Below are 27,040 nucleotides of genomic sequence, written 5' to 3'. Positions count from 1 at the left end.
CTCAAGGAATTGGCAGCCTTTAAGAGGTATAGTGAATGATATACCCACAGCCGGATGCAGATTCTGTCGATTTCCTGTTGAATGGCATGTTATTAACTTTTATAAAATTAAATGGAGGTCCCTTTGTATTAGTACCCTGTAATACATTGTATGAATACAGTTATGTGCCGCTTAACGACAGGGAAAGGTTCTGAGAAACGTCGTTGGCGACTTCATGCTTGTGTGCGTACACACACCTAGATGGTACAGCCTACCACACACCTAGGCTGCATGGTCTAGACTATTGCTCCTTGGCTACAAGCCTGTACAGCATGTTACTGTAAAAAACAACAAATCAAGCATGAGACAATGATGCAATCAGGAGATGCGGTAAACACAAGATGTATGAGGCTGCTGCAGGCCTAGCATCGCACTGTTTTACAGCCAACTTTTTATAAGCAAAAAAAGTATGCTTAAAATAACAATATAAAGTATAGGACATCAAATACACAAACCAGTAACATAGTCGTTTATTATCATTATCAAGTAGTATGTACCAAACATACATTTGACCTTTGAACAACAAGGGTTGTGGGGGTCCTTACTTACATGCGGATTTTTCCCCCCAATAAATTCAGTCGGCCCTTTGCATCATCTGAGTGTTCAAGCAAAATGTGCATCAGAAAGAAACAGTGTGTTTGATCCACAGTTGGGAATCTGCAGTTGGGAAACTGAAGTTGGAAATTCAAAAATGGTTTTCCACCTGCACTTGGTCGAATCTGCAGACAGGAAAGGAGACTGTGGAGTCAAGACTTACACATGGATTTTCGACTGCACATGGGTGGAGCCCTTAACCCTGACTGTTCAAGAGTCACCTGTATGACCTCTACTTTTAAACGACTGACAGCCCAGGTCGGTTTAACCAGCATCACCTCAAACACGTGAGTAATGCGTTGCACTATGACTTCACCAGGTGATAGGAAAATTATCAGCTCCATTATAATCTTTTGAGACCACCGGTCTGTAGTTGACCGAATCGTATTATGTGGCATAGGACTGTAATAGTAATGTTTCCCAGAACTTGGAAAAAGTGACAGGGCACAATTTGTGTGGCACAAAGGTCAAGGGTCCAAGGGATCTGGGATCTACTGTCAGCATCAACCTTTATGTAACCTCTAGGGAGTTCATATCTTCTCTGCAAAATTGGGAGAGATAAAAAGACCTACTCTATGGGTTGTAAGAAACAAATGTGCCTATGAAAGTACTTGGCACAGTGCCTAGTAAGTTATCATATTATCTAATATTGTATCCATAGATTTTTGACTAAAGAAACACAGTTTCTGTCAATTAGACAGTTCTGTATTATAAGAAAAGTTTTTTTTAAAGGTAGAGGAAGTTTAAAACACATAAAAATCTAAGCTGGCTGTCTCAATATCGTCAATCTGTCACTGATCTCTAGATCTAGGGTCACTCATGTTCCCATATGGTAGAAACTGAAGATAGTAAACAAATGAAGAAATAGAAAAAGAACTAACAGCACATTCCTCAGTGACATCCAACACCAATGAGCTGGGTAGGTTTTAAAAATACAAGTACCTCCAGTTTAGGAGACACTTAAACTTTGCAAGTGAGCCAAGACGGCCCTCCACAGAGTTCAAATGCAACGTCAACCCCATCCCCGCCTCTTTGGGGCACTCAGCCCACATTCCCGAGCAGGAGCCCCCGCGCCAAGCGCCAGCGCCCAGTCGGAGCGCCAGGTGCAGGCGTCGCCCCGCCCTCCGCGAAAGCCCGGGGAGGGGACACCTGGTAGGAGATGACCGCGCGGAGGCGACGGCTCGGACCCCGGCCAGCCGCGCTCTGGGGACCCCCGTCCTGCCCTCGCCCTCCCCTCGGCGGGACGCGCCACGACGACCCAGGCGCGCCCCGGGGCCGTCCCCGGCCGGCGGTCGCGCGGTGAGCGGACGATGAAGGTGAAGGTGGGTGCCCGGTGCCCCCCAGCCTCCCTCCATCCTCCCCGCCCTCGGCCGCGGCTCCGTCCGCCTCCCCGACCGTCTCACCGGCCTCCCGCCCGCCTCTCCGCCAAGCTCGCCAGCCTTCGGCCTCCCTGCGGTCAGTGCTGCCGGAGGCCGACGGGAGCCGCCGCCGCTTCCCGCTCGCGCTCCGCTTCCTCCCGAGCTGCTCCGGCTTCCCCTCACCTCCGCGAGTGGCCAGGAGGAAGCCGACTCGCCGCCGGGCCTCCTCCCCCGCGTCCCCGCCGCGACCAATGGGCCCCCGCCGCCGGGAAGCCGCGCCCGCCCCCTGGCGGTGGAGGACCGAGCGGGCGCCCGGGCGGGCCGGAGGGAAGGGCCGGAGAGCGGAGGGAGGCGTGTGCGGGCCGCCCGCCGCCCTCCGCCCCGCGCGGCTCAATCTGGACCTGCCACGTGGGAGCCAGGGCGCCGCTGCGGGCGCGGGGCTGCGGCCAAGGCGAGGGAAAAATGTGTCGCGCCCTCTCCTCCCCCGTTCACGCACACTGTCATAATCCTTACCTTAGGGCCGAAATTTTAAAACAGCCAGTCCCATCCTAGAGATCGACCGGCTAGGATGGTATTGAGGTGGTCCCGGTGTCAACCTAGCACGTTAGTCAATTTCCTCTGGACGCCTTCAAAGCTAGTTAACCTCGTGAAAATACCACCTGGTCAGAGCGCTGGAACGCTGGTAACCTTAAATGTTTGACCCAAGGAACCAGCAGTGCCTGTATTTTGCGCCTCATTTGGTTTAAATTATTTAGCAACATAACAGTTAGAAATGTTTTTTCCTCTCAACACACACTCCACGATTGTGTTGATAACTAGGTAATCGATGCAGACCCCACTGAACAAAACCTGATCTGAGAACACAAAATTGTTGCATAATCCATATCCATATCAGGACAACACATGGTTGTAGAAATTAAGCTGCGTTAAAGAAGTGACAAGGTTTGACCATAGTAAGTGTTCTACCACGTCTTAGCTTTTCCTCTAGAAATATAAAACAAGGAACCTAAAGCATAACTGAGTTCTGGAGTTTGTATTGCATGATTGTGGGAGGAAGCAAGAAATGCATTCTGAGAGAACTTGGTGCCAAAATTTAACTGGGCCTTTGGGTGTGTGCTCTCATTTAATGCTCACAACTCAACCAAAGTAGGTATTATTTGTGTAATAACTTCAACAAATCAAAAAAACAAGACTCTAAAACTGAGTTGAAAAAACTTGCTAAAAAATACAGTGTAGTAAGTTGTGAAGTAGGAATTCCAGCCTGGCTCCATCGAGCTCCAAACAAACAAGGCACGTTGTTTCTTACAAAAAAAACAAACACAAAACACAGCATTTACTGTACACATGCCTCCCCTGGTTTCCCATGTTTCAGTGAAAGAATTCATGAAGCCTCTTGAGTCGGGAAGTCAGGCCATAGTGGTGAAAGAGCTTTTTGCTCCATAATAGAATTGGCCTGTAGGAACAGGATGTGTGCATATTCTTATAGCACCTCACTTGAAATAATTCCTCAGCTGAAAGTGTGTTTAACATCCCAATTCACCAATGACCATAGTATATAGCTTAAAACTCTTCAGTAATAGTTAAGTTAATAATATGGGTCACAACCAACATGCTGATTCACTGAAAATGAAAAAGAATCACAACTTGAGGGTTAAGCATTGTTTCATGAAACACTTGTACAGTTTCAGGTGTCGGTGAGTTTCTGGGTTACAATGTAAATTATATTTTTAATATAGATTGCAGCGTTTAAAATATGGTAAATCACTTCTTTAGAACATTCATTAATTAACCAGTTGTTTCAGCTACCTTTTTACTTGGGAAGAAGTGGGGGAGGCAGGGGAAGTAATCAGGATTAATGATTAATTTTAATAAGACTACAGAGAGCTTTGCAGCTCCAGGAGGTTTAATCCAAACAGGTGTTGCTGTGTTACATAATAGGTAATGATCATTTATAAAGCCAATATTTATTGTATACTTACTGTATGCCAGGCTCTTCTCTAAGCACTTTACATATATTGATGCATTTAATCCTCACAGTAATTTGATAAATTCAGAGTAGAAAAGTATGAGACTGAAAGGGAAGTTACCCAAGGTGCTACTGCTCGTACCTGGCAGTGCCGAGGTTCAAACCCACAGGCCCAGCCTCAAAGCACATGCCTGGTGTGTATTTGAAAATTCACCCTCTCTTCAGTGGGTGCAGGGTTTTATAGAAAACTGTAACTTATACTATGCTATTTCCCATAGAAGGATTACCTAATATTGTTAAATATAAAACTTGATGAAAAGCCTCAGAATTTTGATTGGATCCATTCTCAAGCAGAATATTCCATTTGGCATCAGTTTTCTGTATATGGAGTAGTAGATTGCTTGCAAATATGGTCACCAACCCAACGATTCCAGCCACCCAGCTGAGGCACCAGCCGTGTGATGAAATCATCTTGCATGTTCCAGTCCCAGCTAAGCCCCTACCTGAATGTACCACAGGAGTGACCCCAGACAATAACAAGTGGGGACCACCCCATTAAGACCAGCCAGCCCACAGAATCTTGAGAAATAATTGTTTGCTGTTGTTCTAAGTTGCTAAGTTTCGTGGTAGCTTTTTGTAGTATAACTGATAACTGAAACTTGGAAGAAAAGGTTTTTTGGGGGGAAGAAAAAGCTGACCAGTTCTGGGAGTAGAGTGTAAAGTTACGTTAAAATATTAAAGCGTGTTTATATTGATTATCAAATCCAACCTGTAGAGAGAAACGTGCCTACCTTTCTTAAAAATAGCAGGAGAAAAGCAGGTAGAATAATAAAAACAAGAATTAAAGTGTCAAACTGATACACACGCTGGGTTAAATACCACAGGCAGGTGTGGTTTAAAAATTATTACTCAGAATGTTTACAAAAATGTGCATTCAGACCTCTAAAACTTCATCCAGCCTGTTGGTAGAATCGCTTCTCGGCCTTTTGGCTAAGATCAAGTGCAGCCTGTTGGTAGAAGCCATGGGACGCGAGTGTTACTCCTTTCTCCCCACCAACTCCTTCCCTGCCAAGCCAGGCCCATCATCAGTTGAGCCAAGTTGAATCCTACGTGTCTATATGGATTCCAAATTTCCCAACTTCTCTTTTTTTTTTGCAGCCTGTGTTGGCCTGGTGGGCCAGCTGGACTTTTGCCTAAAGGCCTCACCCCAAATTCCTCTCCTTTCCTCTCATCCTCTGTTTTTGGCCAGAGAGAGGCTCTATACCCAGGCCCATGTCCCAGGCCTATCCCCACTCTTTCTGTCCTTCATGTTGGAGTCCTGACTTTTGTCGTAGGTTACCCAAGTTGATGCAGAAAGTGTAATGGATCATCGAGGAAAGACCTAGGGGTGACTGAGTTGAGTACCTGCACTCAAACTCACGTACGCAATAAGGTATACTGAGTGTCCTTGAGACTACCACATACTAATATCTGTACCTTAAATAGCTGTATAAGGATGCTATGTGCAGGAGCACCATCCATGGAAGAGAAGGCTAATATTCATGGTGAAGGTCTAGATCTTTGGAGGAATAATGCTCCTCATTCCCTTCAGCCGAGCGTCCCCAAATCAGCTTTGGAACCACTAAGGGGGTCTCGGTTTCAGGGTCACGAGGACCCATTTAACATGCTCTTTTTTTGGTTCAGCTACAAACAAACTTTTTTATTTGTTCATAGTTAGATTTGTTTTAGTTTTTAGGAATCTGTAAGGGCAAAATAGTAGTTTATAAAGCTAGAATGCCTACATATTTCATGGCACATTTGATACATTTACCATTTTAACTTAAATGTTATCATTTTAACCATTTTAAGTGCACAATCCAGTAAACTAAGCATATTCACATTGTTGTACAACCAGCACCATCATCCATCTCTAGAACTCTTTTCATTCTGAAAAACGGAAACTCTGAACCCATTAAACAACAACTCCTAATTCCCCTGTCCCTCAAACCCATAGCAACTACCATTCTACTTCCTGTTTCTGTGAATTTGACTACTTTTTGACACCCCCATATAAGCCAAATAGCATAGTTCAAAAAGCTGGAATGCCCAAATTCTGTGACACCATATTTGATACATAAGCAACACAGTCTATACAAAATAAGTAATTTAATTTACAATGAAACATATGTAGAATACAATGAAATAATATTATAACAAATGTATCTCTGCACAAAGAGGGACTCTAGTTTTCTTTCCATCACTACTTTTCTAGCAACATACAAGACTCGATACCATAACAATTGGATTTTTTAGTATCTTTGTGATTCTACTGTGTTTTAGACAAGGTCTTTTAATAGATCTTTCATTGTGGGAAAATTTGGTAGTTTTGTCTTGGTTGTAAATCATATTAAATGAAATACTGAATATGGTAATCCACATCTAAAATATGTACTGGACTCATGCTATAGAAAAACTTCTCTTTCCCTGAAATTATATACAAGTGTGTATTATAAATAATTATTAAGATTACTAGGGGTTTCTTCAGAAGAATAGTTTACTTTCTGTCTTACAAAATATTACCTCCTAGAAAACTTTCTGACTCAGCATCATAATCTAAAAATTACTTTTTTTGAAGTCTTTTGTGGTAATGTTACCTGTTTGTAATGCAATATGCCAAACAAAGATACAGAAAACACACACACACACACACACAATATACTCATAGTCTACAAGGTATTTTAAAATACATATTTATCAGACCTTGGGAGAAAATACTTTTTTTTTTTTTTTTGCTGTCACAGAGCAAATGGGAAAATGTGACTATATCCCTGATGTTCAAATAATTCTAAGTAAATGAATAAATAATACTCACATTCAGTCGTCTAAAAACTTCTTTTCACATGCCATTTTAAAAATGTCGACCAGAACATGCTGAGAGGAAGCAACTGAACAAAGTTTGTGTTTTTCTTAAACATAATTGCTTCAATCTGTAACTTCAATTCTTGACTAAGAACTGCATATGAGACCTTTAGTCTAAATACAAAAGGATTCACTGACTGTGGTATTGAACATTACAATCTCTAATTACATTAAATTGAAATGCACTGTTTGCTTTGAAAGGCAAAGCAGTGGGAATATGGGTAACACGATATTATCCAGTTGTTAGTACTACATTCAGACCTGTTCTCTAGTGTATTTAATGGTCACTGAAGATAATTCAGCAACACTCCAGGAGGCCAAAATTCTATGTGGTTACAGCTGGTCTAAGAAATAAACAAGTAGCAAAACAAACACGAGAAAGCAAAACAAAATCCACTCCAGGTATTGTTGCCATCTTTGTGTGCACTTTTCATGCAGTTTCATACATAATCCTAAATTTGTTGAACCTTTCCCTAATATTGCTAATTTCGATATCTCCTGTCCAAGGAATTAGATGGAAACATGGGAATCCCAGAAAATGCCTTTGGCTTTCAAATCTTACAGACGGTATGATTAGTGCAGGGCTGTATGTGCAAAATGACTTTCCTGGATACACCTGTGATCTACATAGGGCAAGGGACAGCCTATCTATCCCAATTTATTTAATTAACTGTATTTTCAATTTTAGGTCAATTTCTATTACAGTTTCTTCAATCCTCCTTCATCCAAAAGGTACCACATCTGCGCTATTTTGACCTTGTATCCTGGTCAAATATGAAAGGATATTCATGAGTCCCTAAGCTGTTCATGTTTTGCACTTTTATTTTGAAACATTTCTTGTAGAACTGCTTTGGCCTGACTGAGGTTTGGTACATATTTTTAAGTGTAATTTATTTACCCAGAGAAGTTTTGCTCAAATATAGCATCTGGTATTTTGCAGAGTTTTATCCAATAGTCAAATTTTCCATCTTTATTCATGAAGCAAAAGCCAGGGAAATTGCTCACTTTGCTTTAAAAAACCATGAGTAGGAAATGTAACCTTCAGTTTCTATAGATTCCAAAATAATGTTACTTTCCCCAATTCCTTTTTCTTTCTGTCCCACCAGGACACCCCTCCTCGACCCCACTGTTGTTTATCTCAGCAAGGGGCCCGAGATGGGAGAGTTGGGCTGGATTTGGAGTCAGACAGATGAATTTAGATCTTAGCTCTCTATCTATTACCAGCTGCTAAGTGACCTCAGACTAATTGCTTAGTCTGTCCAAACCAGTTTCCTCCCGGTAAATGTGAACCATAACAGTTCCCTCACAGTTTTGGGTTTTTTTTGGTTTTTCTTTAGTAGTGGAGAACATAGTGTAGGAGATGAAACTCATTTGCTACATAAGGTCCCAGAGAATTCTTACGTGCCCTCACCCACTTTCCCCCTGATCTGCATGCAAAACTTTGGTGAGATGGCAGGCTCCCAGTTGTCCTGGAACTTTGCATGGTCTTTCTTTCCTACTCTCTAACACTCTTGGGGCTCATTTTTGAAGGGCTGTGTTCAGTTATTTTCTGTGCTGCCCTTTGCACAGAGCCTGTGCCAATTTCTAGGGGCTGACACCTCATGCCCCCTTTGCCACCACCCAGCCCACCAGAACTGTCCTACCTCCACCACCAGTGTTATAGCTCCTAGGTGCTCAAGTTCATCACTGGTCTTTTTCCCCTCTTCCAGGAGTCCGAAGACCACATGGTTTATCATTAACTATCTGTGCTTGTATCTAAACCGAAACTACTTACTTTGAAATTCTTAACTCACCTGTCAAATCCTCTCAGTTTCTCAGTTCCTTAATGGAGACAGAACTTGAACTGTTTTCTTACACAAACACCATTGTATCTCTTCATCAACCCTTCCCCTTTTTGTTTGTTTGTTTTTGTTGTTCAGTCATATCCTATTTCTCTTGGAGCTTCTTATATGTGGTGGGTCATTTTCCCCACCAAAGGGCTTAACATTCAATTTCATTTTAAGGGTTTCTCACTTGGCATCTTAATGCATTTCCTGAGGCAGAGATTGAGTATTCCCAGCATCAGTGTAGTGTCAGACACATAAAAGTTTTTCCCAAACGTTTATTGAGTGAAAAAATTAACTTGCTCTATAGGACTCTGAGTCCCCTGAAAATGTTTAAGTACATTTCACTTTCAAGAGAATACACACCTCTGGCAACCACTAACCTATTATCCACCTCTGCAATTTTGTCATTTCAAGAACGTTATATAAATGGAATCCTACGGTATGTGGGATTTTGGGATTGCCTTTTTTCAGTCAGCATAATTCCCTTGAGATTCCCCAATTTGTTATCCTCAAGGATAAAGATGGGAGTGGGACACAAAAGGAAGTGGGTGTGGTTATAAAAGAGGAATTGAAGGGATCTTTGTGGTAAGAAGCTAGTAGTTCTGTGTCTTGTATGAGGTGGTGGATACATGAGACAACACAGGTGATCCAATTACATAAACTAAAAACACACACACACAAATGAGTATGATTAAAACTAGGGAAATCGGCCTGAGATCGTTGGATTGTATCTATTTCAATAACCTGGTTGCAACATGGCACTACAGTTTTGCATTATGTTACCATTTGAGGAAACGGGGTAAAGGGTACATGGGATCCCTCTCTTATTTCTTACCACTGCATGTGAATCTCCAAATAAAGTGTTTTAGAGTACACATGAGGCATTTTTGCCTAAGACAGCATTCTTGAGAATCATGTAATTTGAATGTCAGTTTTTGAAAGAGCTTGTGGGATTTTGCACCTGCCATTTTAAAGAATTCAACGAGCCTAGGGCCATTGTCTCTAACTCCTAAGATAAAAAATGGTTCTATTACACACAGATGTGATGGAGACTAATTTCTACAAACAGCCCAAGGGAATGGTGGACATGTAAGTTTCCTAAAGCTGCCCATAACAAACGACCCCGATCTACATGGCTTAAACAACAGAAACTTGGGGGGCACTGATTGATTATATTTGTGCGACTCTGACAGGGAAGGACCCAAAGGAGGGGCCAGCTCAGGAGCTCTGGTGCAGACTGGCAAGAAGAGATGAAGTTCTGAGCGCATCTGGCAACAGTGGGAACTGAAAGAAACTGAGGGTATGGGAGATACGCAAGGCTTTATAGGGGCACACTCAGTGCAAGGGGCCTGTATTAGTCAGGGTTTTTCACAAAAACAGAACCAACAGGGTAATATAAATCATTGGCTCACGCGATTATGGAGGCTGACAAGTCCCAAGATCTTCCTGGTGAGTCGGCCAACTGGAGACCCGGAAGAATAGTTTCAGTTCACAGGCCAGCAGGTTTAAGACCCAGGAAGAACCTTAAGGCAGGACAAAGCTATGTCACCATTTGAAGACGGGCAGGCCGGAGGAACCTACCTTACTCAGAGGAGGGTCAGCCTTTTTGTTCGAATCAGGCTTCAAGCGATTGGATGAAGCCCATGGAGAGGGTAACTGGCTTCACTCAATCTACTGACTTAAATGTGAATTTCATCCCAAAACACCCTCACAGTAACACCCAGAATAATGATTGACCAAGTATCTGGGCATCCTGTGGCCCAGTCAGGTTGACACATACCACTGACCCACACTCAGAAGGACCCTGCCTGGGGTTTAATGCCCTGTGGTCACTGTCTTAAAATTCATAATCATTTTATCTTTGAATTGTGTGTGAGAAATCTGATAGAACAATGAAGCATGCTTTGGAGACTTGGAGCCGCTGTTCACTTGCAATCCTACCTCCTGAAGTCTCCCCATCTCCCTACGTCGGGTTCTCTGCCACCAGTTCACCACCTCCCTAGGCTCTGCCCAACCTCGTGGCTGCGGCTGCCCTCTGCCCCCAGTGGACCCTGGTGCCGGTGCAGGGAGGCTAGCAGGTGGGCAGGATCAGGACATGGTCAGTGGGCAGCTCCACGGGAGTGCATGCTTGTCCCTCTCCCATCTAGGCACTAAGCCCGTCCTGACACAGCAGTTGCCATCTTGTGGGTCACTGTCTACTGGGCATCTGAGCAGAGGGCTTCCTTGATCCCACCTGGGGCCTGAAGAGCTGGTAGGAAGGGAACCTGGCAGCTGTAGCCCTGGGGAGGGGCTTAAGTGACCCTATGAGTGGGGGAAGTGCTGATTAACTTACAAATACAACACACCAGGGCAGACTGAGAGAGCAAGACCATGGAAGGGCCATTTACCTCCTTTAACAGTGTCCTTTTTCTGCTCTTTGAATAGAAGTTCTGCATTTTCATTTTGTGCTGGTCCTCACAATTTATGTAGTCAGCTGGGAAATACCATAAAGGAAGACTAGGCTTTGTGATTAAATGGATGTGAAAATTGCAGAGACAAAATTTATCAAGCTTATGATTTTAGATGACAGAGGAAGTAGAAAGCTCTATTACCAAAAATTGCTAGTCAGAAAAGGAGCTAATCTCTGAGGACAGTGGCCAGTCATGTCTGGTATGTTAAAATGTGAATGTGTATGCACATCACATTTCCAGGACTAACATTCAGAGCCCTGCCTGCTGAGTGGACCGTCACGCAGGGGTGTCAGGTGGGGTCTCAGCGCTCGCTCCCCACATAAGAACGCAGGATATGGTGAGGCCAAAAAGGAACACCCACGGAGCCATAGATATGGGAGTCATACCACTATAGTCTTTCTGGCGGCTGGGTTGGAGACACAGGAAGCAGGAGCCACAAGATCTGCAACCCGCCATGCTAACTGCAATCCACGCTTGCTAGCCCAGCAACCATCTTCTTACTAGCCCCCATTTGCTGCTAGCATAGTCACAGCAGTTATATTAGTGGCCAATGGCTCACTGGTTACAGCAGACGGCCAAATAGCCACAGCTGATGGCCATCCAATCACAGTTGGTGACCATTGATTACCCGAGTGAGCACCTTTCCACGTGAGGGTGAAAGCCTGGAAACTGCGCTCCTGGCTCTGTCCCCACAGACCCCAATATGCTCCTCATTCTTTCAAGCTGTGGAGGTACCACCTTGACTTGGGGCATCCTCCTTCCACTAAACCTCGTACTCCTCCAACTCCCCCAAAGTTGCTCTTTGCAAAAGGTGCAAAGAAGCTGATTTAGCTTAGGGCATGTGTACTTGTCTCAAGGAAAAGAGACTAGCTTAAGGGGCCATTGTGACATTTGTATTTTACTGTCATTCACTTCAGTCTTGACAGTCTGATAATTCATTTGTTTCAGTTTGATCTCAGCACTAGGGTAGTCAGTTGCCCTAGTCAGAAATTCACAATTTCAGGGTTGTCTGTTCACATTTAGGAAAGGCTTCACCCTAGAAGAAGTTATACTACAGTTGCACCAGATACCTTTATCTCCCATCACCACCAAAGGCTTTGCTAATTAGTATAATACAAGTTAGAAATTGTGTTCACTCATTAGATAAATCAGTGGTTTTGTGATATACATATTAGATAAAAATATTTTAGAATGTCCTTTCCCCATCATGTGAACAAGATATAAGAATCTAGTAAACCTGTGTCCTTAAGAATGATCCCTAAAGTTACGAACGTATCAAATGAATCTCTTCTGCAAGTTGTGTTCGAACCACTTCAGAGCACAGAGAACTGGGATCTCATAGAGTTTATGGAACAGGTTGTATGAATGGTTTTATGCCCATTTTTTGCCCGTTTGCTTCATAAATGTACTTGTGGCAGATTTGGGTCCAGGATTCACTTTTGCTGTAAACTGTTAGCAAGTTTTAGCATCTAGATGTTGGTTGACCTTCAACCACCTCTATTGGCAACTACCATTAACTATAACAAATCATCTAAAAGTTGTAATGAGCGTAGCGGCTTCGCACAGGTTAAAACTCTTCATAAACTCATGTACATACTAGTCACACAGAGACACTCATGTAGCAGATGTTATTCACTTGGGTGTCTTGAGAGCTCAACGCTATTGGAAATTAGTGAGGTGAGTTTCCAAAAGAAAATGCTGAGAATTTGTCTTTGGAATTTGAAAGAGAAATCCAACGAAAGGAATGGGTCGTCTTGGCTTTGAAAAGATCTTTGCAGCAATGTCAAAGTACAAATTATGTACAAAAAAGAAAAAGAGGAAATGCCAAAAAAGACTCTTAATTTCCTGGAGATGTTGATGTGTCTTTGTAGAAAATGAGACACATGGAGATTTTTTTTTTTAAATACAAAGGGAGTTCAGAAATATGCAATATAAAATTACTTAAAAAAAAGTTTTCCTCTCTATGAGTTCCTTTCCTTTTTAATTCTTTTGTCCCTATGTGTGGATAAGTATCCCAGGAAGATCATGTGATTCTTTCCCCCCACCCCAAAAATGATGAAGAATGAAGAGGCAAGGTGTTTAGCCCAACAAAAGGACCATGTAATTTGTAAGCAGCATCAAGCATTTTCTTAGACCTTGTGGTTTCCTTTAACAGATTCAACTTCCTTAAAAGGAAGTAAGTTATGGTTCAAAATAGCATTTTTCCCTTTTGTTATGCCTATTATTTCAGAAAACATATGGAGCTTCTGAAGCCCGTCATGGACACCGGGTTACAATCACCTGAATCACCCTTTCAATTACGAAAAGGCTGCTAAGCAAATCGTCCCACTGGCCAAATACTAAAATACTAAGTAGTGAATAACTTCCTGAAGGTTAAATGATTTTAGTGACCTAGGGAAAAGACTGCTTCTTACATAATGGTGTTCTAATACTTCTCCACAATATAGGATGCAAGGATATAATTGTGTTCAGACTTTTATTTTATAGGGCTAGCATTTTATGAGATCTTTTATAAAGGTCATATGTCAAAGGCTAAGTAAGTGGTTGGTTATTTTCACACATTTGACCAACCGTACTGAAAAAAATAATACTAAATGTACCTGATATGTTTTGTTTTAGTTTCTTTTGATAAACTTTAAGGCTTTTATAACTTGTCTGTGGGGACAGGTCCCAGAGAGCATTTTCTAGGCTCTTGGCCTCACGTGGAAAGGTGCTGACTCGTGTACTAGATGGCCATCACCTGTAACTAGTTGGCCATCAGCAGTAACCAGTTAGCCATTGGCCACTGATATAACTGCCGTGGCTGAGCTAGCAAGGGCAGACTGCAGTTGGCAAGGGGTGGGTTGGTTGGCAGAGAAGTGGACCGTGGGCTGCGGATCGTGTAGCTGCTGCTTCCTGTGTCTCCAATCAGCCGCCAGTGAGAATTTAGTGGTATGACTCCCCTATCCATGGTTCTGTGGGTGTTCCTTTTTGGCCTCACCATGTCCTGTGTTCTTGTTCGGGGAGCAGGACTAGAGTCGCTCATTTTACCCCAATTAGCTGCTACTTCCTTCCCAGGTCCCTCTCATCACTTTCTTTCATGGATTCCAAACAGCCCAACACCACCACTAATTAATCTTCAGGCTATTTGTACTTACTACTTCTCCTTGTCTAGGTAGGAGAAGAAAAAAATCCTTTCACCTTGGTTACAATTTGACAAAAGGAATTCATTAATTAAGAGGCTAAGAGAAAAAAAATGAAATAAGGAAAAATAATGGGAATATAGGAAGAGACGATATCATAGAGCAAAATGGCATATTTTAAGGTAAACAAGTTAAGTTATACCTGGACTTGGCTGAATAAAGTTGTCAGGACAAATATCCAAGCGCAAAAGCAAACAAGCCACTGAGACACCTAACCTCTGGTATCTTTGTGTTGTCGTCATAACGTGGGTGAGTCAGTGGGGATCACTGTCCCTCCCAGAGCCTACGTTTCAATTTCTGTTTTGAGTTTATGCTCTTTCCTATCACCCAGTCCTGAGCTGGTCTCCAGCTCTGCGTGACTTTTGCTTTCTTAAGCACTCTGTACCCCATCTGGTTAAGAAAGCTACTGCCACACGACTTTAGGCGGCCTTGTTTTTTTCATTTTCTCCTCTCTTATGACTGCATTGTAATATTTTGACCTCTTTCACCCCTTGATTTCTCCCTCCCACTGCCAAAATACTTTCCCTACATGCAAAGGAATTCAGAGCCCAGAGAGAGGAGGAGGAACTCCTACTTAATTAATGTGAACTCACCTTTCTGTGATTCGGCTTCCTTGCTGCTGGCTGAGGATCATATTCTGGCCCGATCACCATGGCAGTTACATGGCTTTTGATGGTGGTGCCATCCTTGTGAAAAGCTGTATATCTCCTGTTTTTCTTGCTCTCTGTACATCATAAAAGTTCTTTTTTTTTTTCTTTCCATTCTGAAATGCCCATATCCTAATTCACTCTCCACTGAATTCTAGTTTCAAATTTCAGATATGTAACTTCATCTTAGTTGGTTTGGGGTGTAAATGGAATCAGTTGAGGCACTCAATAAGCCCCTGATCCATCTTCCCAGGTGCTGGCTGATGGCTTTCTTCCCAGAAGTCGTTTATTATTCTGGTAAAATGGGATTTTCTGTTTCATTTACCTTCTTTGTCTTTTCTATTCAGATCCCTCATGGTCTTTAAGTAAGGAGTGATCAATATTAGCGGCAGAAAGTTCTTTTAGTTACTCACATCTAATGTCTGTGGGAATTTACTCATTGAATACATGTGTGCCAAGCACAGTTGTGACAATTGGGGATTTGGAGAGGAATATGTGGAGTCGGTGTCTTTATAGAGTGTACAGTATAATAGGGAGGACTTGGGGGTATGAAGGGATTTGAGATGGTATGTTTCTGGACAGGAAACTTTGATTAATTTTGCAAGCTCAAGAGCAGAGGCCAAGGCCAGTACCTGGAGGAAATCTGGTATAAAATGAAGAGAAAGTGTGGCTCAGGGAGAGATTGGATTTCTGGACACTCAGGGTGAACTTGGCATTGGCTGAAATGTATCAAAAGAGAAGAAGAAGTATGCATTTGTATCAGCTTCTGGACTCTAAGTCTACTATTGGTTGGCCACCAAATCAGACTTTTTAAAAGGGGATAAATTAAGTGAATTCTGTATATCTTTCTCACCATCATGGATCAAAATTGAGATGGATAATACAATATCAGAAAATAATTGATTTTAGAAACAATCAAAAATGAAGATTATCTCATAGCATGTGTGTACTTGTAAATAAAAAAGATTATATTCAAAGCATATAATCAATCAAAAGGCCTCTTCTAATTATGAATGATACTAAGTTATTATAATTGCTTAAAGTTATAGTTTTTATAGCTTTGTTTTCTCTTTCCATATGGAGGAAATTTTAGAAAGGAACATGAGAGGTTAATAATACCTACATTTCCTTTTAATTACAAACATCTTTTAATTCACTGTTAAAGTATTTCAATAGATATGTTTAACTCCTAATCCTGTAATTAATGGGGGCAGAAGTGAGCTGAATTAGTTTTGTCAATTCTCCTCTCATAAGATTAATCGAGTATATATTCCATATTACCAAGATTTGAACAAGGTAGAGATATATTTATATTCTTGATAATATTTCTTCTGTTTAGAAAATTGTTGCTATTATGCATGTGAAGTTTATTTATAAGTTCAACAGAAATGAATGTGAGTAAACTTTTATCCTCATTCTTAAAAATTACTTTTCATAAAGTTGTATATTTTTCTCTCCTATTTACAAGATTCACCATTATAATTATAGAATGCTGACTCTATTCCTAAAAGCATTTATTTAGGGAGTACTTGGCATTTACTTAGAGAAGTAAAATAAAACTTACTTCTGTTTCTTTGCTCCAATTTTGTGTTTACTCACCACAACTCGCACCAACCTAAAGGAACTCAGAGTGTACATGATGACCAGGTAGTTATGTAGGAGACTTTATTTGACTGACCCAGTGCACAGATAGACATTCCCACTCAGAGCCTCTCTGAAGAGTGTGGAATCAACACCGTTCCTGTGGAAGTGTGCCTCCTCATTCCTCTTCAAGTCAATATCTATCTATCATCAATTATCTGTCTGTCTATCTATCTATCTATCTATCTATCTATCTATCTATCTATCTATCTAAAATAAGAGAAAGAAAGCTTGAACACCAAAGGCATCCTTTAATCTTGAAGAGAAAAAGAGGAACAAAGAAGGGATTATCGATTGAATGGGTATGTGGGGCTTGGAGCCTGGGGAAGGAACAGCCAGGTATTTTTCAGCTGTTTTTACTTGGTACTATGAGAAAACGTACAGATTTTGTTTACATATGAACTTCAGGTCTTTTTTAAAACACCAACTTGCAATGATGGATAAATAAGAAAAATGGCTTCCATTTTACTATAACCTGAGGATGGCTCTGTCCCTATTGACATGAATTTCTGCTTTTTCAAACAAAAAGCAGAAAATAAAAAGAGCAGAAATAAAAACTAACCAAACAAAAAACCCCACAAAACAATTTTGGTTGTCTCTGTGCTTGTTTCTATGTATTAGGTAGATCTGTTATGTCTCCCAGTCTTGGCTAGGTGGCCTTATGTTGTAGGTGTCCTGTGGGGTCTGGCATAGTCTTTTTGGTCACCTGCTCCAGGTACTCCAGGAGTGTCCCTTTTGTGGGTTTTGTGTGTCCTCCTGTTATAGTTGAACCTTGATTGCTATCAGGTGTGTGAATGGGTGGGATTGACCCTCAGGCTGATTGGCTATGAGATTTGGACACTTCCACAGATTACAGGCTGCTGTACAGGAGCCTTATTTCACTGAGTGGGATTTACCTGTTGAGACCTCCCTTTGGTTGTGCCACATGTGGTTCTAATTGGATGGTGCTCTGCTGTGGGCTGAGCCAACCTCCAAGTATGTTGGTTCTGGGGCCTCTTTGTGAGGGGTTCTGATGCAGGCCTAGTTCACCCACTGCCTGTGATTGACTGGGGACTACCTGGTAGGAGCTACAGTGATCCACAGTTGTTCACTGGCTGTGCTAACCCTGGAGGCATGTGGGAGAGGCCAAGCTGTGAACCGAGGATGGCTGCCACCTGTACTGGGCCTGGGGTAGCTCCTATCAGGCTTTGCCTGATCTCCCACCTCAATAGTCAGTGGCCCCTTACTCCACTTCATTTTCTTCATAGTAATAATAGTAGGTTTATATTTTTTATTTGTTTACTTGTTTATTGTTTTATTTGTTTACTTGTTTATTATTTCTGTCATGAAATTTAAGCTACATTTTGTCTTGTCCAATCACTCTTTCCTGGGGACATAGAATAGTGCATACCACCCAGAAACACTCACTAAATTACTCAGTAATACCAAGACTAATATAGCATCTTCCCTCTAGAATAAGTTCAACAAAAAAAGTACATTTGAAGATGACAACATAATCACTTTTCAAGAGCTTTATTCTAAATTACCAAATGTCAACATAAGAAGCATCCAAACCTGTAGAGAATCTTTATAAAATTTTATTTGAGCCAAACTGATGGCATATGTTAAGGAGCAAGATCTCAAATGCTCTGGAGAATAACAGTTTTACAGCTTCTTTTATGCATTTGAAATTAAGAAAGAATACATGGAGGTGGGGGAAAGCAAAGTGTGGGTTGGAATACAGGATAGTTACGATTATATGCTCTCTTGAATGTGGTCACATTTATTCGAAAGGTGTGTTAACCTATATGCACAGAAACAATGGGCAGGACTTACTTAAGGCAAAGGTAAACCTTTTACTAAAACATTAAATGCCTGGGGAGTGACTACCCATCATGACCTGCCCAGTTAGGAATTTATGATCAGATCACCCTGTGAGGTTACTTTCCACAGAACCCCCCCCCCTTTTTTTAACATCCACACAAGTTAAAAACCTTTTAAGTTTGTTCTTCTCCCACGAGAAGTCATCTTCATCATCATGTATGCTATATGAAGGAAATTTTTGTACAGTAGAAATATTGCATAGTTTCTAACTCAGTTCTTCAAAAACTATATGAGCACTTTCTATACAACAGGCATTGTATTTGCAAGACAGTTTACCAAGATTATAAAACATTAACTTAGGCATGAAATAAGTAACTAAACGAATTCCATGATAAATAGGTAAGGATCTAGGTCATCTTGATGTTAGAAGATATGTTGCTACAATATCAATAGCAGTGATAGCATACTTGTCAGGATTCTGCAGAGGCACAGAACCAATAAGATGTATGTGTGTATCTATGAATATGGGGGGGGGGGAGAGAGAGAGAGAGAGAGAGAGAGAGAGAGAGAGAGAGAGATTCAAGGAATCAAGAATTGGTTCATGAAATTATAAGGGATGCAAGACTAATATCTGCAGGGTGGGCAGGCAGGCAAGAGACTCAGGGAAGAGTTAGTGTTGCAATTTGGGTCTGAATGCCATCAGCTGGCAGAATTTCCTCTTCCTTGTATGAGGTCAGTCTTTCCTATTTCTATTAAGGCCTTCAGCTGTTGGATGAAGTCCATCCACATTATGGAGGGTGGTCTACTTTACTCAAAGTTTACAGATTTAAGGGGCGACTGATGAGTTCAGTTGGTTAGAGCACAATGCTCATAACACCAGGGTTGCCAGTTCAATTCCCGCACGGGCCAATGTGAGCTGCACCCTCCACAACTAGATTGAAACTACTACTTGACTTGGAGCTGATGGGTCCTGGACAAACACACTTAAATAAAAGTTTTTTTTTAAAGTTTACAGATTTAAATGTTAATTTTTATCTGAAAACTACTTTCACAGAAACATCTAGAATGTTTGCTCAACTATCTGGGCACTGTGGTCTAGCCAAGTTGACACATAATATCACATATAGTAAAGGGAAAAAAGTTATGTCTTGAGTAATTTTATCCTGATATCACTGCTAGTTGCATTTTTGATGCAGGGTAGAAGTGTTTCATGAAAACTTTGATTTCATTTATGCTGTAAATTGTCCTTTGTAATTAAATCAAATAATTAGAAGTTTTTTTTAAAAAAGTTAACATACATACAAGAGTCTTTCTCTACTTTTCCATTTTTTATATATAATCCAAAGAAAACAATTAAAATGCCATGCCATTAAAATATAAAGCAAGGCATTCCTTATAGGAGAAAAGTATTCTTTTGCTAGATTAAAAAAAAAAAAAAAAAAAAAAAATTAACGTATTAAATTAAATTTAATTTAACGTATTATCAATTATGAGCTAGGTATTATCACTACTTGGGAAGAAGCAATAAAAAACATTATTTCAAAACTGTGGGTAGACCTATATTTTCTCCAGCCTACACACTTCAGTTTTGATCCATGGGAGCTGTTAACAATCATTTTGCATATATAAAACTACACAATTTTATGTCTATCAAATTTCACCACCATCTATTGAAGTGAAAGGTAGGAACACAACCAGTGACAGAAATGAACTGTGCAAAGCCAAGGTGAATTGTGCATGACCACACACCAGTAAATCGTCGGATACCAATCCTGCTGCAAGGGAGACTTAGTTGTTTTAGAAATAGAGCACCATAATTGCGCATTCCATTTTCATCCCAGAACTCAAGCAGGAAGGGACTTTTCCTACCAAAGGGAGACTTGATAACTTATCCTGCCCAGCAACAGGGCTAAGAATACTACCCAGAGAGGAGCATAGTACCCAAAGATGTAGGAGGGAGAGTGTAGTACTCAGAAAAGACCCAGAACCTCAGGGCTGAGCCAAGAGAAATGCTAGACATATGAATGTCACTTTCTAGTTGTGTGAACTTGGGCAAGTTATTAACCTCCTTGATCCTCTGTTTTCTCCTTAGTAAAATGAGGATAATACTACCTACAACATACTGTGGTTGAGATTAAATGAGATAATGTATTTATAGTGGGGACATTTGTTTTGGTCATTGTGGGCACAGAGCCAGGAGTGCAGTTTCCAGGCTCTCTGCCTCACGTGGAAAGGTGCTGGCTCGGTTATTAGATGGCCATCCTCTGTGGCTGGGTGGCCATCAGCTGTTACCAGTTAGCCATTAGCCACTAATATAACTGCCTTGGCTATTCTAGTGGGTTGGTTGGTTGGTTGGTTGGCAGAGAAGTGGATGGCGGATTGTGGCTAGCAAGTGCGGTTAGCAAGTGGACTGTGGATTGCAGATCTTGTTGTTTCTATTTCCTTTGTCTCACCTGGCCACCAACAAGACTGGGGTGCAGGAAGACCCTTCGTTGGGATACTGGTGGATGTTTGCTTTTGTGTGTCAACCAGCTGCCAGCGGCAATATAGTGGTATGAACTCCCCTATCTTTGGCTCTGTTGTTCCTTTTTGGCCTCACCCTACCCTGCGCTCTTGTGCAGGGAGTGGGATCAGAGACCCTGCATGACAGCCATACAGCATCTCATCTGTCGAGACCCCGCTGCTCCAGTTCTCCATGTGATTCTAGAGGGATGTCAGTCATAGGACCCACTCTGTGATGTCAAGTGTGGGCACATGATCAGGGCGAGGATAATCAGAATTTCTTTCCAGAAATTTGAATCTTGAATGGAGACACACTGAGATGCAAGCATTCTTTGAGAGTTCTGCTACTGAGGTCTTAGAAGCCATTCTGGCCCCTGTACTTTCTGAGACTTAATTGTTCAGTTTTCCCTCTGATTCTGTTGGAAGCACAGCATTCTGGCTTCAGTTGGCCATGCCACTGTTTATTGCTTGTAATCAAAGAACCCATAATAATATGGAATATAAACTGCTTAGCACACCTGCTTAGTAATAGCGCAAAAGTTATTTTTATTGTTACACCAAAATTTTTGGTGCTCAGTTCTAATTGCAGAATGCTCTCAACAAGGTTTTGTTTGTTTCTTCTATTGTGGGGATGCTACAGTCCTCTTTTAGAAAAGCAGCATGATATAGCAGAGACAATGTTGGACTGGGCATTAGGTGATTGTGTTCTGGTCTTGGGCCTTCTACCAGCTTGTTTCATGCCCTTGGACTGTGACCCAGCCTCCCTAGATCTTTCTTTATGTATAAAGTAAGAATGTTGGGCTGAATGATCTCTGAGGTATATTGTAACTCTAAATTGGGTTCTTTGCACATTTAACTTTAATATTAAGCACACTATTTCACAGACATTGACAAGCTGATCTAAAAATTCATATGGAATAGCAAAGAACCCAAATAGCCAAAACAGTCTTGAAAAAGTACAAAGCTGGAACATTCACATTTTCTGAGTTCAAAACTTCTTACAAAGCTGCAATAATCAAATGGATTCTCATCTAAAATCAGGATAATGAGCAAAATATAAACCTTTGGGAAAAACCAACTTTCAAGTGTTGGGAAGACTGAGAGCTAATCTCAAATTCAAAAGGTTAAAGGCAGGATTGAAATCAGTACTCCTGAGCCAAGAGCTGGACAGAGCCAGGGCCTGAGATAGAGAGCAATTCAGGAAAAAAGTAAGGAGGGTTCGTGGAGGCAGAGTCATGGTGAAACTTCAGCTCATTTTCATTAGTTCACAGTATGTAGGTACGTTGGTCTAGGTTTAATAACTAACAATGGAGCAGGGTGAGATTTACTTTTAGGGCTTCATCTGATAAGCATTGATTGATGTCTAGGTCTCTTGTTCCAAATCTCTAGTTGAGATTGAAGGGAAGTTTGTCCACAATGAAAGAATGGTTTCACAATGTATTCATTCAATTATTCCTAAATCGTCTTGCTTTCTGGGTCACCCTTCCCGTTAATCCAAGTAATTACTTTGGGCCACTATCTTACGGTATATGCTATGGGAAGGAAAGCACCCTCCCCATATTTCCATGTCTTCCTGATCTCCTATTACTCATAATTTCTAACCCTTTTCATTCTTAATCCCACTTATGCTCTTGAGTCCTACAGCTGTCATCTTTGTCTCGTCATGCCACATATGGCCCCTGTCCCTCCTCCTGCAGTCCCCAAAGCTCCACTAGCCCTGGGCTGTTGTTGTATTTAACAGATATCTACATGGGGTTTGAGGATAATAGGACCATTGCTATATTTAATGAAGCAATTTTAATAACCCATTTCTAATAACCCACCTAGAATCTACCCATTTTTCCAGGTGATGGGCATAAAGCATTGATGGAGCAATGGAGCAATAAAGAGAAAATTCCTGTCTTCATGTTGTTTACATTTTACTTGAGACACAGATGATAAGTACTTTTAAAAACCACATTAAGTAGTTCTCACACTATTTCAGAATTTAGAAAAAAAAAAATGGGCTTGGCTTTTTTAAAGGATTGCTTCCTCTTTCCCACACCCGTTTCTCTGAAGAGCAAAAGAAGGAAAAACAAAAGGGAGGAGAGAAAGGTCATAGGGCAGAGATTCCTAATAGTTACCGCATGATGCCTGTACTCCCGCGTGAAGAGCACAGAAGGTAGACACTGCTCAGAGTTCTGCAGAAGAAAGGGTTTGTGGACGTCCTCCATCTTGGATCAGTTGGTTCCAGGTTTTATCTCCACAAATGGGTGTGGTCTGACGTGGGAAATTACCCCTTTCTACCTTATGGGCACGAAGGTCCTTTCTACCTTATCTGTACGAAGAGCCGCCCCTACCTGTTTGCCCTGATAGATGGTTTTTACTTAGTATGATAACAGGTCTTTTCTCTGGAATGCTCTGTTTCCAACTCATGATTAATATATTTCATTAATGTCCCTTCCTTTGATGATTTTAGTAATTTACAGAGGTGAACTTTTTCTGTTGTAACTAATCCAGATAGCTTTGGATATTATACATTTCATTATAAAATGGTACAGAAAATGGGCATTTTCTGACCAAATGGAAGGGAGGGTCTCTGGTCTCTGACCAGATAAAGGTAATCCCCACACCCCTCTCAATCACAGATGCCATCTTTCTTAAAGATCCACAGATATCCTCCCCAGAAGGACATGTAGTCTCAGTTGCTCTTTGTCTGTAGGCCTTTCTCATCTTCTATTTAACTCTTTCTTCTAAAGCTGCTCTTGGAGTTCCAGGTGTGGGGACAGAGCCAGGAGTGCAGTTTCCAGGCTGTCAGCCTCACGTGGAAAGGTGCCGGCTCGGGTAGTAAATGGCCATCAACTGTGATGGATGGTCATCAGCTGTGGCTAGTTGGCCGTCAGCTGTAACCAGTGAGCCGTTGGCTACTAATATAACTGCCGTGGCTACACTAGCAGCGGATGGTGGCTGGCAAGTGCGGACTGTGGATTGCAGAGAGGAGTGGATTGCAGTTAGCATGGTGGATTGTAGCTGGCAAGTGGAATTGGTTGGTTGGCAGAAAAGTGGACGGCGGGTTGTGGATTGTGTGGCTCCTGCTTCCTATGTCTCCAACCCAGCTGCCAGCAAGAATATAGTGGTATGACTCCCCTATCTATGACTCCGTAGGTGTTCCTTTTTGGCCTCACCATGTCCTGCTTTCTTATGTGGGGAGCGGGAGCACAGACCGCACTTGTCACCCGCACGACAGCGCCATAAGGTCTTTAAAAGACAAAAGTTATGACAGATTTTCAAATTATAAATGAAAAGTTCACTGAAGCATCTTACAAATTTTAATTTCCGTTAAGGTAAATATCAGCCTTTGCTATTCCACGCAAACACAAAGCTTTGTGGCTCCTTTTTTTTTTTCTTTTCTGAGTAGAGTCGTCAAGAGTAATTGAGAGAACCCTGTGGCTTCTGCCCAGCTGTGATTGCTTGTATCTTGCTCTGACCTCATAAGGCACCATTGTGATGGAGTTCCAGAGTATCCTATATACGGTCCCGGCTGGGCTGAGGTTTTTGTTGGTTGATAGCCCAGGAAGCTGATTCGTGGTGGCCTGTTGGACGTGGACCAGTGAGCTTGTTGTATAGTTAGCATTGTTATTACATTTAGTACAGTTAGCGTTGTTTACTTTTACTTATTAGATCGTTAGTAAGTCTAGCTAGCATTGTTAGTATTGGTATCAGCATAGCATCGTTAGTATCTTTTATTCGCATCGTTCATAAGCCTAGTTAGCGTTGGTAGCGTTAGTATCAGTATAGTATAGTTTTTATGGTTTATTAGTATTGTTTCGTATCAGCATAGTATAGTCAGTATCATTTACTGGCATCGTTCGTAAGCATAGTTAGCAGTGTTCACATACTTAACGTAGTTAGTACTGGTTGTTCGCATAGTCAGCGTCGATACTTAGTATTATCCGCCAGTGTAGTCAGCGGGTCACCATGGCGAATGGCCTTCCAGCCATCTCTCCCCATAAGGAGCCCTATATTGACCACTACGAGCTCCTGCACACCATCGGCCAGGGAAGCTTTGGCAAGGTGATGTTGGCCCGGCACATTTGGACCGGGTCGGAGGTGGCTGTCAAAGCCATTGGCTCTCAGGGCTCGTGCGGACAGACGGAAGTCAATTGTCTGAGGTTATTGAACCATCCCAACATCGTGAAGCTGTGTGAAGTCACTGAGACGCCACAGGGACTCCTCGTCGTGATGGGGCACGTGCGCGGAGTGGACTTGCATCGCTGTCTGAAGGACCACCACCGCCTGAGTGAGAAGGAGGCCCGCCACGGGTTCCGGCAGGTGGCATCCGCCAGGCGATACTGCCGCCAGGGAACGTGGTGCACAGAGACCTGAGACCTGAGAATGTGCCGCTGGATGCAGAACTGAATGTGAGAATCACAGGCTTCGGCGCAACCAGAAACGCACTGGCCTTAAGCCGAGCACGCTCTGGGGCAACTTCTCCTGCGTAGCCCCGGGGCGCTTCCTGGGCAAAGACTGTGAGGGCCCCGGAAGCGACGCGTGGAGCCTGGGGTGCTGCTCTGCAAGATGCCCACGGGGCGGTGCCGTTCGCCGGACGACGCTTCTCCCGCTGCGGCGGCGGGTTCTCAGAGGGCACTTCCACGTGCCGCTTTCGTATCCCACGAGTGCCCGGGGATCTTGCGGCGGTTGCTGACCCTCAAGCCCAGCGACAGACCCGCGCTGCGCAATGTGATGAAGGAGCCGTGGCTCAACTGGAAGCAAGAGGAGGCGCTCAGGCCATACCGCGAGCCACCCTGCGAGAACATGGACCCCGGGGTCACGCAGAGGATGATGGAGATGGGGTTTCAGCCGGAGAACATAGAGGAGTCAGTGACAAGCAGGACTTATGACGAACTGATGGGCACGTACCTGATCCTCTGCACAAAAAAACCCGAGCTCCAGGTCCGCACCATTAAAGTTAGGCCCTTCCCTGGCTCGGACTTGAGCAGCCCCAGGCCTCCCGAAACCCGCCAGCTTCAGCCGTCAGACCAGGAGGCCGAGGAGCCTCCTGTTAGTTCTCCCGTCAGCCTGCAGTCGGGGGACAGCACTGCCACACACAGCCCGGAATCCGGCACCCGCCTTCCCCAAGCCAGCCGGGAATCGAGGCCCAGCTCTCACCAACCCAGCCTTTCGTCGATGCCCAGGTATGCCTTATTCATGAAAGAGTCGAGGACCAGCTCAGTCATTAGAGACTTACTCCATGCTGGGCATTGTGATAGTGTGACCCCCAGCAGCACGTCCTCGGGCCAGAGCAAAGGCTGTCGGCGGGTGGCTAGGAGGGTCTTCACCCGTATATTTAGCCACCTCTGCTGTTGGCTGTCCACCAAGTGGAACCAAGTTAAGCCAATTTAATCCTTAAACGTGGATGGCCAAGGCCGGGCCACAGTCAAATACTGTCGAAAGGTCAAGCCACTCTCCCTGCATTGATATGCTGCACTCAAAAATGCTGAGCGCCGGGCACACCGGCCACATGGTGCGAGACATCGGCCAGAGGCTGGACACACGGCTGCGGCTGGGAGCAGTGCGAGAAGTACACGCCGTGTGTGAAGCACTGGGTCCCGTGGACGGTGGAGGAGTGCCAAGTGCCCCAGTGTCCTCTGCACCTGATTCAAATCAGGACGGTACCCAGCCTGTCTGTCTGTGGCCTTAGGGAAGCATCACACCCAAAATACCTGGGGACCGTGGAGGTTGGCCTGGAGCCCCCTGGGGGACAAGGAGAAGCCGCCCTCACGGCAGGTCCACCCCTCGCCCCCACCTGGGTGAAACTTCAGAGCCTGGACTGTTGTTCCCGGGGCCCTTCTCCCCACCCCTGCTCTTTTCCTCCATGTGTGTGGGGTGTGGGTGGTTCTTATTAAAGTACCGGGTTCTTCCACATCTTGTAATAAACTGATGCTGCAGGAAGAGGTCTCAGACACACTGTTTTGCCCCTCCCTATACAGAATTGGGGCTGTGCGTCCTCCAGGCTGAGAAGCGTGTAGTGATGTAGGGCTTGCACTTAGTCAGAGCAACTAAAGAAAAATGACTGAAGACAATAATCACGACAACTTCCAATAGCAATGAATGTGGTTCCAGAGGGAACAGGCTGTGAGCTGTACCGCAAGGCG

General features: G+C 43.0%; 1 protein-coding gene and 1 long non-coding RNA gene across 5 annotated transcripts in view; one reads left to right on the top strand and one right to left on the bottom strand.

The window, feature by feature from the left end:
* Window positions 1-2,274, bottom strand: part of FAM3C (FAM3 metabolism regulating signaling molecule C) — a 48,565-nt gene extending 46,291 nt beyond the window's left edge. The window contains exons 1-2 of one of the 4 annotated variants that reach the window (XM_074315665.1): window positions 2,037-2,194; window positions 589-758 (exon numbers count right to left, since the gene is read on the bottom strand). The gene's annotated coding sequence lies outside the window, so the exon portion shown is untranslated. Of the gene's footprint in view, window positions 1-588; window positions 759-2,036 lie in introns of all 4 variants that reach the window. The other 3 variants (XM_074315666.1, XM_019750072.2, XM_019750071.2) reach the window with 3 other exon arrangements.
* Window positions 765-27,040, top strand: part of LOC141567628 (uncharacterized) — a 151,490-nt gene continuing 125,214 nt past the window's right edge. Inside the window, exon 1 of the long non-coding RNA XR_012490466.1 lies at window positions 765-920. This is a non-coding gene — a long non-coding RNA (uncharacterized LOC141567628). The remainder of the gene's footprint in view (window positions 921-27,040) is intronic.

Source organism: Rhinolophus sinicus, linkage group LG11, assembly GCF_036562045.2.
Source record: "Rhinolophus sinicus isolate RSC01 linkage group LG11, ASM3656204v1, whole genome shotgun sequence".
In the NCBI taxonomy this organism is placed as follows: domain Eukaryota; kingdom Metazoa; phylum Chordata; class Mammalia; order Chiroptera; family Rhinolophidae; genus Rhinolophus; species Rhinolophus sinicus.
Note: the sequence above shows the minus strand (reverse complement) of the source record. Positions and strands in the feature narration are given on the sequence as shown.